The sequence below is a fragment of the Phocoena sinus genome, chromosome 1, assembly GCF_008692025.1.
Source record: "Phocoena sinus isolate mPhoSin1 chromosome 1, mPhoSin1.pri, whole genome shotgun sequence".
NCBI classification, from domain to species: Eukaryota; Metazoa; Chordata; class Mammalia; order Artiodactyla; family Phocoenidae; genus Phocoena; species Phocoena sinus.
The window spans coordinates 166,133,952-166,146,287 of record NC_045763.1 but is presented as its reverse complement, the minus strand read 5'-3'; the positions used below and the strand labels follow the sequence as shown (position 1 = coordinate 166,146,287).

The window sequence follows — 12,336 nt, the reverse complement described above, 5'->3', positions numbered from 1 at the left end:
CTTGTCTCATTGCTGTGCCTAGTACCTTCAATACTATGTTGAATAAAAATGACAAGAGTGGGCATCCTTGTCTCATTCTTAATATAAGAGGGAAAATTTTCAGCTTTTCACCATTGAGTGAAATGTTAGCTGTGGGTTAGTTATATATGGCTTTTATTATGTTGAGGTATGTTCCCTCTATGCCCACTTTCTGGAGAGTTTTTTTTTTTTATTATAAATGGATGTTGAATTTGTCAAAATATTTTTCTGCATCTATTGAGAAGATCATATGATTTTTATTTGTTAATGTGGTGTGTCACACTGATAGATTTGTGGACATTGAACCATCATCCTTGTATCCCTCAGAGAAATCTCACTTGATCATGGTGTATGATACTTGCAATGTATTGTTGGATTTGGTTGGCTAATATTTTGTTGAGGATTTTTGTATCTATGTTCGTCAGTGATATTGGCCTGTAATTTTCTTTATTTGTGATATCTTTGTTTGCTTTGATATCAGGGTGATGCTGGCCTCATAGAATGAGTTCAGGAGTGTCCTTCATCTGCAAGTTTTTGGAATAGTTTGAGAAGGATAAGTGTTAACTCTTCTCTAAATGTTTGATAGAATCTACCTGTGAAGCCATCTGATCCTGGACTTTTGTTTTGCTAAGAGCTTTTTTTTGTTTTTGCAGTATGGGGGCCTCTCACTGCTGTGGCATCTCCTATTGCGGAGCACAGGCTCTGGACACACAGGCTCAGTGGCCATGGCTTATGGGCCCAGCTGCTCCACGGCATGTGGGATCTTCCCGGATTGGGGCACGAACCCGTGTCCCATGCATCGGCGGGTGGACTCTCAACCACTGCGCCAACAAGGAAGCCCCTTGCTAAGAGTTTTTAAATAACTGATTAAATTTAATTACTGGGAATTGGTCTGTTCATATTTTCTATTTCTTCCTGGTTCAGTCTTGGGAGATTGTACATTTCTAAGAATTTTTCCATTTCTTCTAAGTCATCCATTTTATTGGCATATAGCTTTTCATAGTAATCTCTTATGATTTTTTGTATTTCTGTGGTATCAATTGTAACTTCTCCTTTCTTATTTCTGATTTTATTGATTTGGGCCCTCTCCCTTTTTTTTCTTGATGAGTATATCTAAGTGTTTATCAATTTCGTTTATCTTTTGTTTTCTTTTTTTTTTTTTGCGGTGCGCAGGTCTCTCACTGTCGCAGCCTCTCCTGTCGTGGAGCACAGGCTCCAGACATGCAGGCTCAGGAGCCATGGTTTATGGGCCCAGCCGCTCCATGGCATGTGGGATCTTCCCAGACTGGGGCATGAACCTGTGTCCCCTTCATTGGCAGGTGGACACTCAACCACTGCGCCACCAGGGAAGCCCTATCTTTTGTTTTCTTTTTGGTCGTGTGGCTTGTGGGATTTTAGTTCCCTGACCAGGGATCAAACCTCAGCCCTCAACAGTGAGAGCACAGAGTCCTAACCACTGGACCATCAGAGAATTGCCTTGTTTATCTTTTCAAAGAATTAGCTTTTAGTTTCATTGATATTTTCTATTGCTTTTTTTTAGTCTCTATTTTATTTATGTCGGTTCAGATCTTTACCATTTCTTTCCTTTTACTAACTTACTGTTTTGTTTGTTCTTCTTTCTCTAGTTCCTTTAGATGTAAGGTTAGGTTGTTTATTTGATATTTTTCTTGTTTCCTGAGGTATGTTTGTATCACTATAAACGTCCCTCTTAGAACTGATTTTGCTGTGTCCCATAGGTTTTGGATCATCATCCTCTTTGATTTCTTCAGTGATCCACTGGTTTTTTATTAGCATATTATTTAGCCTCCACTTGTTTGGGTTTTTTTTTTTTTTTTTTTTTTTTTTTTTGAGCTGATTTCTAGTCTCATGGCATTGTGGTCTGAAAATATGCTTGATATGATTTCACTTTTCTCAAATTTACTAATGCTTATTTTGTGATCTAGCATGTGATCTACTCTGGAGAACAGTCCATGTGCTCTTGAAAAGAGTGTGTATTCTGCTGCTTTCGGATGGAATGCTCTCTCTATATATCAGTTAGGTTTGTCTGGTCTAATGTGTTATTTAAGGCCATTCTCTTATTTATTTTCTGTCTGGTTGATCTGCCCATTGATGTAAGTGTGTTGTTTCAATACCCTACTATTAATGTGTTACTGTTGATTTCTACCTTTATGTCCATGAATATTTGCTTTATGTATTTAGGTGCTCCTATGTTGGGTGCATATATATTTAAAATTGTTATATCTTCTACTTGGATTGATCCCTTGATCCTTATGTAGTGTCCTCTTTGTCTCTTGTAATTGTCTTTATTTTAAAGTCTATTTTGTCTTATATAAGTATTGCTACCTCAGCTTTCCTTTGATTTCCATTTGCATGGAATAAATTTTTCCATCCCCTCACTTTAGATCTAAAGTGAGTCTCTTGTAGGTAGCATATATGCAGGTCTTATTTTTGTACATTAAGCCAATCTATGGCTTTTGATTGGAGAATTTAGTCTATTTACATTTAAGGTGATTATTCATATGTATGGTCTTATTGCCAGTTTGTTAATTGTTTTAGGGTTGCTTTTGTACGTTTTTTTTTTTCCTTTCTTCTTCTTTTGTTCTCTTCTCCTGTGATTTGATGACTGTCTTTAGTGCTATGTTTGGATTCCTTTTGCTTTTTTTGTTTGTATATTTATTATAGATTTTGCATTTATGGTTACCATGAGGTTTGTATATAGTAATATATATATATATATATATATATATATATATATATATATATATGATTGTTTTAAGTTGCTGGTCTCTTAATTTCAAGTGCATCTTAACAACCCTCCATTTATACTCTCCTCCCCTCAAGATTACTGGTTTTGACAACATATTTTACATCTAATTGTTTTGTGTATCCCTTAACTGCTTATTGTGAATACAGACTACTTTTATTTTTAACCTTTCTATCTTTGTGTGTGGATGATTTCCTACGTTTACTGTATGTTTGCCTTTACTGGTGAGCTTTTTCATTTTGTAATTTTCATTGTTTTACTTGTGGCCTTTCTTTTTCACTTAGAGAAGTCCCTTTAACATTTCTTGTAAAGCTGGTTTGGTGGTGCTGAACTCTTGTAGCTTTTATTTGTCTGCAAAGCTTTTGATCTCTCCATCAAATCTGGATGAGAGCCTCGCTGGGTAGAGTATTCTTGGTTGTAAGTTTTTCCCTTTCTTTACTTCAAATATATCATGCCACTACCTTCTGGTCTGCAGCTGAAAAATCAGCTGATAGTCATATGGGAGTTCTCTTGTGTTTTATTTGTTGCTTTTCCCTTGTTGCTAATATTCTTTACCTTTAATTTTTATCATTTTAATTTCAATGTGTCTTGGTGTGTTCCTTTTTGGGTTAATTCTGTATGGGACTCTCTGTACATTCTGGACTTGGATGTCTGTTTCTTTTACCAGGTTAGGGAAGTTTTCAGCTATTATGCCTTCAAATATGTTCTCTATCCCTTTCTCTCTCTCTTCTCCTTCTGGGAACCCTATAGTGTGAATGTTAGTGTGCTTGATGTTGTCCCAAAGGTCTCTTAAACTGTCCTCATTTCTTTTCATTTTTGTATTTTCTGTTCAGTGTCACTGATTCCCAGTACTCTTTCTTCTAGCTTGCTGATCCATTCCTCTATATTATTTAGTCTACTGTTGATTCCTTCTAGTACATTTTTATTTCAGTTATTGTATTCTTCATCTCTGTTTGGTTGTTCTTTCTATTTTCTAATTCTCTGTTAAAAACGTCTAACTTCTTGCTCTGCACATGCATTCTTCTCCTGAGATCTTTGATCATCTTTATAGTCACTACCCTGAACTCCTTTCTCATATAGATTGCCGGTCTCCACTTCACTTAATCCTTCTCCTGGAGTTTTATTTTGCTCCTTTGTCTAGAACATGTTCCTCCTGGAGCTGGTGCCTGCCCACTGGTGGGTGGAGCTGGGTTCTGGGCCCTTTGGTAGGCAAGGCCATTAGACCTAAGTATTTTTTTTTTACTATACAAGAGGAATCCTTAAGAATAGAACTTAGTGGGACTTCCCTGGTGATCCAGTGGTAAAGAATCCTCCTTCCAATGCAGGGAACGTGGGTTTGATCCCTGATCAGGGAACTAAGATCCCACATGCTGCGGGGCAACTAAGCCCACACGCCGCAACTACTAAGCTCACGCACTTCAACGAGCAAGCCCACATGCCACAAACTACGGAATCCACATGCCCTGGAGCCCATGCACCACAACTAGAGTGAGAAAAAAACCCACAAGCCACAACTAGATAGAAGTCTGCTAGAGAGAAGCCCACGCATCACAACTAGAGAGAGAAAACCCACCAGAACTAGAGAAAAGCCTGCACACTGCAATGAAGAGCATGTGCACAACAACTAAGACATGACGCAGCCAGAAAAATAAAGAAAAAATTAAAAAAAAAAAAGAATGGTATGTAGTGTTTGATGTTCTAGGACATTTCAGTTGACATACTTATCCCCTAAGATGAAAAGAGTTGTAACTAAAAACAAAAAGTTGACTTAAGTGCTTACTTCCTCCTTTGAACTCCAGGTTTATTCACTCAAGAAATGATTCAGAAGGACATAATTATAATTTAAACATGCCATAAAAGTATTATATAATCAAATATGTTCGTAGAAGGCTCAATAGCCTCATGATAAAGACTTCAACTTTATCCTGGCACCAAAGACAATTGGCTTTTAAGGAATTCTCTTCAAGGTAAAGGATAAATTGTTATTCTGACCCTTCCTACTACTGAGAAAGAGGCACAATGTCTAACAGGCCTTATTGGATTTTGGAGAAAATATATACCTCATTGGGCATATTAATCCAGTCTATTTACCAAGTAACATGAAAGGTTATTAATTTAAGTAGGGTCCTATTATATTGTGATTTACAATAAGAAATATATATTTGATCTTTGTTTCCACTTCTGACAGAGAGCTCCTAAAACCCTTGGAATTTCCCATGGATGAGAGCGATAAAGGTATATTTTGTTACGTTACTGAAATAACTTTTGGAAAGCACCTAAGTATGGTGGCTAGGGGCCATGGAAACCAACCATGTAACTAAATGGTTGGAACTTTCAGCCCCACCCAGGACCTCTGGGGAGGGGAAAGAGGCTGGACATTGAGTTCAATCACCAGTGGCTGATGATTTAATCAATCATGCCTACATAATGAAACCTCTATAAAAATCCAACAGGACAGGATTTGGAGAGCTTCTGGGTTGGTGAACACATGGAGATTTGGGGAGTGTGGTGTTCTCTGAGAAGACGTTGAAGCTCTGTGCCTTTTCCCCATATCTTGCTCTATGAATTTCTTCCATCTGGCTATTCCTAATAAGCTTTTATAATAAACTGTTAAACTTGTAAGTAAAATGTTTCTCAGAGTCCTGTTAGCCACTCTATCAAATGAATCAAATCCAAGGAGGAGTTGTTATTGGAACCCACAATCTATAGCTGGTCAGTCAGAAACACTGGTAATAACATGGACTTTGATTGGTGTCTGGAGTGGAGGAGGTGGGTGGTTAGTCTTGTAGGATTAAGCCCTTAACCTGTGGGATCTGGTGCTATCTCCAGGTAGATAGTGTCAGAATTGAGTTGAATTGTAGGACACCCATCTGGTGTCCAATAATAGCTTAGTATGGTGGGGAAAAAAAAAAAAAACCCACACATTGGAATTGGGTGCAGAAACTTAGCTCCAGAACAAGAGAAGTCTCTACAATATTTCAAGGCTATCATGCAAGCTGCTCTTGCATCTAACTCCAGTACATCCCATGGTACTAGAAGGGTCTGTATTAGGTAGGGATCCTGTATGAGCCCATTCACCTGATAGGTGAATCATGGAGCAGACATTTAGGATTTTGGAACAAAATTATGACAGCTTCTTTAGAAGAGAAGAAGAAGAGCTCTTTTTCTGAGTAACAGTTTGAAACTGGAAGTTTATTCATAGACCATCTTGTTATAATGCAACATGAATTGTTCATGAAGAATTAAGAGTTATTGACCCAATAAGCCTCTAAGTTAGGCATGAATAATATTATTCCATTATCAAGTGGAATTGGCATATGTGAAATCAGATACAAGTAAGTTGAGTAAACAAGTGACCCAAATATCCATGGTCTCTATTCTTGAACTCACACTATGGCTTCATGAGACATTCTCTGTGACCAGTGGACTGAAAGAAAAATATTTGACCTTGATTGCAGAGTTTTGTGTGATATCTCAGTATCACCCTAAAATGAATGGCTACATCACTACAGCCCCACTTTGGGGTGGCCAAGGATGATAGTGGTGAAGGAGAAATTGCCCTGTGGGCAGAATTTGCAGCGGTGTACATGGTTGTTCATTTTGTCTGAGAGATAGTCAGAGATATAGATCTACATTGCTTCATGGGCAGTAGCTAATGGTTTACATGGATAATCAGGGACTTAGAAAAAACATGATTGGAAAATTGGTGACAGAAAAGTCTGGGAAAGAAGTCAATGGATAGAACTCCCTGAACGGGCACAGAATGTGCCATGTTAATGTTCAAAAAAGCTCAACCTCAGCATAGAAGGATCTTAATAATGGTCAAGATGACACATTCTGTGAACTTCTTTCAAGTCCCTTTCTCTAGTCACACCTATCATTGACAATGGGCTCATGAACAAAATAGCCATGATGGCAGAGATGGAGTTTATGCTTGAGCTCAGCAACATGAATTTCCACTCACCATGGCTACCCTGGCTACAGAAACTGCTGAGGATCCAAATTCAACCCACCCAAAGCAGAGACTAATACCAAGCCTCTGAAATAGAACCATTCCTAGAGTAATCAGCCAGCTATCTGATAGAAGGTTAATTATATTGGACCTCTTCTATTGCGGAAGGGACAGTGTTCTGTTCTCACTCCACAGAAACCTACCCTTCATATGAATTTGCCTTCTCTGCTTGCAATACTTTTGCCAAAATTAGTGTCTGTGGGCTTATGGAATTCTAATGTCTAATTCACTGTGATGGTATTCCACAATGCTTTGCTTCTGACCAAGGAACTTATTTTGCAGCACATGAAGTGTGGCAACAGGATCACACTCATGGAATTTACTAGTTTTACTATGTTGTCCATCACTCTGATGCAGTAAAATAGTTCTTTTAACAATTCAGTTACTGAGCTAGATGAATGGAAAAATTTTCAGGGCTAGGGTAATGTCCTGCAAGATTCGGTAAATTCTCTAACTTGTCAACCAATATATGTTGCTGTTTCTCCCCTATCCAAAATTCACAGGTCCAGAAAGAGCTGTAAATTAAAAAACACCTCTTGCTGTTACTCCAGGTGATCTACTTGCAAAATTTGTTTGACCTACTCTGCAACTTTTGGCTCTACTGGTCTAGAAGTCTTAGTTCCCAAGGGATAGATGCTTCTGCTAGGAGATGCAGCAATGGCTCCATTAAACTGGAAGTCTGGCTACTTTGATCCCCTCCTGCTAAAGAAACAACAGGCAAAGAAAGAGGTTACTGTATTGCTGGGATGACTTGCGACTACCAAGGGGAAATTGGATTACTACAGGACCATGGGAGTAGGAAGAACTACGTCTAGACTAAGGGCACCTCCTACACTCTCATGTCCTGTAACAAAAGGATCCAGTGCAGACAGGACTGCCAAAGGCTCAGATCCTTAGAAAATGAAGATTTAGGTTACCGTAGCAGGCAAGGAACCATGACCAGGTGAGAGGCTTGCTGAGGACAAAGGGTAAATGGAATGGGTAGTAAAAGAAGGAAGTTATAAACATCAGCTGTGACTACATGAGCATTCGTAGAAATTAGGACAGTAAGAGTTATAAACATTCCTTACTTTGATATAAATATATTTGTTTATATATTAACCAATTCTTTCTTTCTCCTCTATCTACCAGCTAATATTAAATGTGGTAAATGTAGTTATCCGTTGTATTAGTCTCCTTGGGCTGTCATAACAGAGTCCCAAAAACTGGGTGACTTAAAACAATAGAAATTTATTCCCCTACAATCTGGAGGCTAGGAGTCCAAAATCAAGGTGTCGTCAGAGTTAGTTCTTTTGGAGGCTCTGAGAATCTGTCTCATGTCTCTCTCCTACTTTCTGGTGATATCCAGCAATCTTTGGTGTTCCTTGCCACTTAGATGAATCACTCCAATTTCCACCTCCCTATCTATATGCCATTGGTTCCTTTGTGTGTGTCCAAATTTCCCTCTTTATAAGAGGGATTGGTCCAATTACACCAGCAATTGTATTAGCTCCCATCTTAATCCAATATGACCTTTTTAAAACTTGATTACATCTGCAACTATGCTATTTCCAAATAAGATCACATTTACAAGGTCTGGGATTCAAACTTCAAAAACATCTTTTTGGCAAACACAATTCAATCTGTAATATCCTTATATCTCAGTATTTAAATTTCAGAATTTCAAAGGGAGAGTGGATCTCAAGTATAAGAAGAATGAATATCACCCCCAAAATGGATAAAGTAACACATGAGACTATGCACTTTCATTTCAAGAGAGGATTGGTATCTTTTCAACTGTGGAAGAGATAGTTGCATCTTCTTAGGTAGAAACATCATTTTCTAATGTCTTTGTTTGGAAGTTCTATGTATGGTTAAAAGAAGTGTAAATGGATGGCAAGTTGGCAAGGGATAGACTGGGGTGGCTTTGTACAATTTCAACTTAGCTGAATCAGAAACTGCATTTCCCAGAATTCCTTTTCCTATTTAATGCTAGGTTAAGGTTTGCCTTAAAAGAACTCTGCATGAGACTTGGAAGGCAGAAGTGAAGCAGTGGCCATTATATTATGAAGAGGGCAACAGGCACTATTGCCAGCAGTGCACATTTTCACCAACCTGGAATCTCACCTTGACTTAGGGACACAGCTGTGATCGCAGCTCCTGAAGCTCTCTCCAGATCTCCTCCTTTGCTTCACAAGTCCTGCACCAGGTACATGGTCAGCAACATGGGAAAGGGCACTGGATCCTTCTCCAAAGTCACCTACATCATGGAAGTTGGTAAAAGGCAAATGTGCGTTCTAGGTTTTCCTCCTAATTCCAGTTCTTCCTTGTTCTCCTTTACTTCATCTTACCTTTTCTCACTGGTAGCTCTGCTGACGCACAGAGACTTCAGCCCATCATCGGACACGGAGGCAACAGACTCCCACTGACTTCTTCACTAGATCCCACGGTTGTCTAACCCCATGTATCTTCCACCAAACACTGGCAAAAGTTGTTACACAGGAGGAAATCAGGAATGATGGAAAGAACTGGCAGTCATAGTCTACCACCTTCATAAAGTCAGAAAATCTTCTACAGATAGGTTTAATTTTGGACAATTATTTCTAACTACCTTCTTGTTGCCCATCCTTCTGGAGGCCAGAACTTGCTAGTCATTTTTGACCTCTCTTCCACCCACATCCATATATTATGGTTCTCTCCAATTAGAGCATAAAACCAAACATCAACCCATATTTCCTGGGACTGGATGTTACAGGCTTGGGGAATAAAACATAAATATGTGTTGTGGCTTATTTACAAGATCTTACTCACAAACAAGGTGACAACCCCATCATCTCTATTCAGTTTGGCTTGCCAGACTTCTTATCTTCCAGAAGAACTGGTTGGAGCAATTTATTAGCATTCTATCTTAATCAACTTCTGAAGTGTAATTCAGTTTTCTTAGTTCTATACTCTGATATAGTTTTTGTTTGTTTGTTTTACTATAAACTCCCATTTTCTCCTGTTCCTCATATTTTATCACCCTTTTGGAACGTCGTCTTTCCTCATTTACAATCAACAGGTGATTTTGGGGTTATGTACACTTCTTCTTTCATATCTCCCCTTGTACATGTCCTCCATTTGTTAGCTTCCCTGCCTCACATCCTGCCTTACCTGTCCTTTTCCAAAAGTTGAAGACACAAGCTCTTCCATGAAATGTGGACTCTACACCTTGGTTAATATCCATTGATTGGAAATGTATTGTGTGGAAAAAAATGTTTATAGAGGAGCTGAAGCTGCTATTCTGTTTAATGTAAAGTAACAGTGCCTGTTGTATCTGTTTCTTTTTTTTTCATTAGATATGTTACAGATTCATTCTATTAAATTGTTAAGTTCATCCAGTATGCAACAACACTTGTTGGACTCTGAGAATGATATGTGCATCTGTCAGTCAGAGACTGCTTCTCAAGAAGATAACAATGAAGTTCCCAGCTCAGCTCCAAAGCTCCCAGGTACCAAGTGAGGCCCAGATGCTGTAATGAAACAGGAGCAGGACCCTGGGCAGACCACTCCCTCATATCCTCAGCTCTAGCCCTTCTTTGAAGTACCTAGATAATAGTATCTAAAGCACATTTCCTGAGTTGTTTTACAGATGCTAAAACCCCCAGGGCTTCCCTGGTGGCGCAGTGGTCGAGAATCCGCCTGCCAACGCAGGGGACACGGGTTAGAGTCCTGGTCCGGGAAGATCCCACATGCCGCAGAGCAACTAAGCCTGTGCACCACAACTACTGAGCCGACACTCTAGAGCCCGCGAGCCACAACTACTGAGCCCGTGTGCCACAACTACTGAAGCCCTCGCCCCTAGAGCCTGTGCTCCGCAGCAAGAGAAGCCACCGCAATGAGAAGCCCACGTACTATGACAAAGTGTAGCCCCCACTCTCCACAACTAGAGAAAGCCTGCGCACAGCAATGAAGACCCAACACAGCCAAAAATAAATAAATAGATTTATAAAAAAAATAAATAAATAAAATAAAATAAAACCCCCATCAAGTGAAAGAAATTAACTACTTGATGACCATGAGCACATAGCCCCCAGACCTACTGGCACCTAAGCACTGATAATGTTAAGCCCTGTGACACTGCCCTGTTACCTCACCATCAACCAATCAGAGAATCGTGCCCAAGCTCATCACGTACCCTGGGACAAACCTCCCTCACCTTACCTTTAAAAATGCTTTGCTGAAACCCATCAGGGAGTTGGGGTGTTTTGAGCAACAGCTGCCCTGGACTCCTTGCTTGGTGCCCTGCAACAAACGCTGCACTTTCTTTCACCGCAACCCAGTGTCAACAGATTGACTTTACTGCTTGAGGGTGAGCAGATGCAAGTTTGGTTCAGTAACAAAACCTGGGGAGTCTGGTTTCTAGAGCAATGGCTTGGTTAATCCATGTAGTTTTCATGAAATGATTAACATTCCTCATGAAGAAAGAGAGGCTAAATGACCCAAAACAGATTAGCAAAAAAGACCTGAGTCTCTCTCAGAATTCTTGGTATGCTGGTTGGCAGGATTTCTATCTGCCCCAGGACAGTCTTGTTCTCAAAATCATAAAGTTCAAAACACATAAATTATTTCCACGTAGCTAAAGGAGGGAAACTATATTCACTGTTCATCTTGTTTGTTAAAAAAAAAAATGAAAAAAGAAAGAAAGAAAAGAAAGGGAATAAAACTTACACTATTAGAACTTTAACATTTGGATTTAGAATAAAGAATAAGAAATATGTAGTAAACCATTATGTATTTTAAATCACTAATTATATATCAACCCCTCTCCTTAAATACGTTCTAGCACCAAGAAAATTGTTAGTTTACAGAGTAGAAAGCACCATAAGAGAAATTTACTTTTCATCCTAACACTTTGGAGTAAACCAAAATCATTCAAGACAACTCTCAGTTAATTCCTATTAACGTCAGTCTCTACTTTTCTAATAAAAGAAAAAGTTAAATCACTTCTAATAGAAAAGCTATTTTTAAAATGTCAAAAATATTTCATTATAACACTTATCAGCAAATATTCACAAGAATAGTATGTCCAAATGTAGTCACGTAGAATTGAAAATGCCAGAATTCTACTTTCTCACCTCAGGCAAATCTTAATTTGCTGTGAATCTTCCCTATGGCCAAATCCCTGGAGGCATCTATTTTAATAAAACATAGAAAACGTTTGAATCATGTTCTTCCCCTACCCCACTCTTACTCTGCTGTGGACTGGAAGCCCATGGAACACTAGCTGTGTATTAGCCAAGCGTGATGGGGAAGCTGAACTTAGGAATCTGAGCTCAGTCTGCTAGCAAAAAAGTAGGAAGTAGCAACGTGTTGCAGTGTACACTATGTGGTTAATGTTACCAAAGATGTTGAGTGAGCAAATGACAGTGGGGGAGGGAGGTGTCAATACCCCTAGCTGTCAGATTGTCATAAATACTTATCAAAGAGCCACTGGGGAGATCACAGAATTCTAACCAATCTATCTGGCAGTGACCTAATCACCAAGGCTCAAAGGCTGATATAGAACCTTCTCACGCCTTTA

General features: G+C 39.1%; 1 long non-coding RNA gene across 1 annotated transcript in view; it reads right to left on the bottom strand.

Moving 5' to 3' along the window:
* LOC116748904 overlaps positions 1-10,384 on the bottom strand; it is a 44,623-nt gene extending 34,239 nt beyond the window's left edge. Inside the window, exons 1-2 of the long non-coding RNA XR_004348437.1 lie at positions 9,125-10,384; positions 8,901-9,033 (exon numbers count right to left, since the gene is read on the bottom strand). This is a non-coding gene — a long non-coding RNA (uncharacterized LOC116748904). The remainder of the gene's footprint in view (positions 1-8,900; positions 9,034-9,124) is intronic.
* Between the last annotated feature and the right edge of the window lie 1,952 nt (positions 10,385-12,336).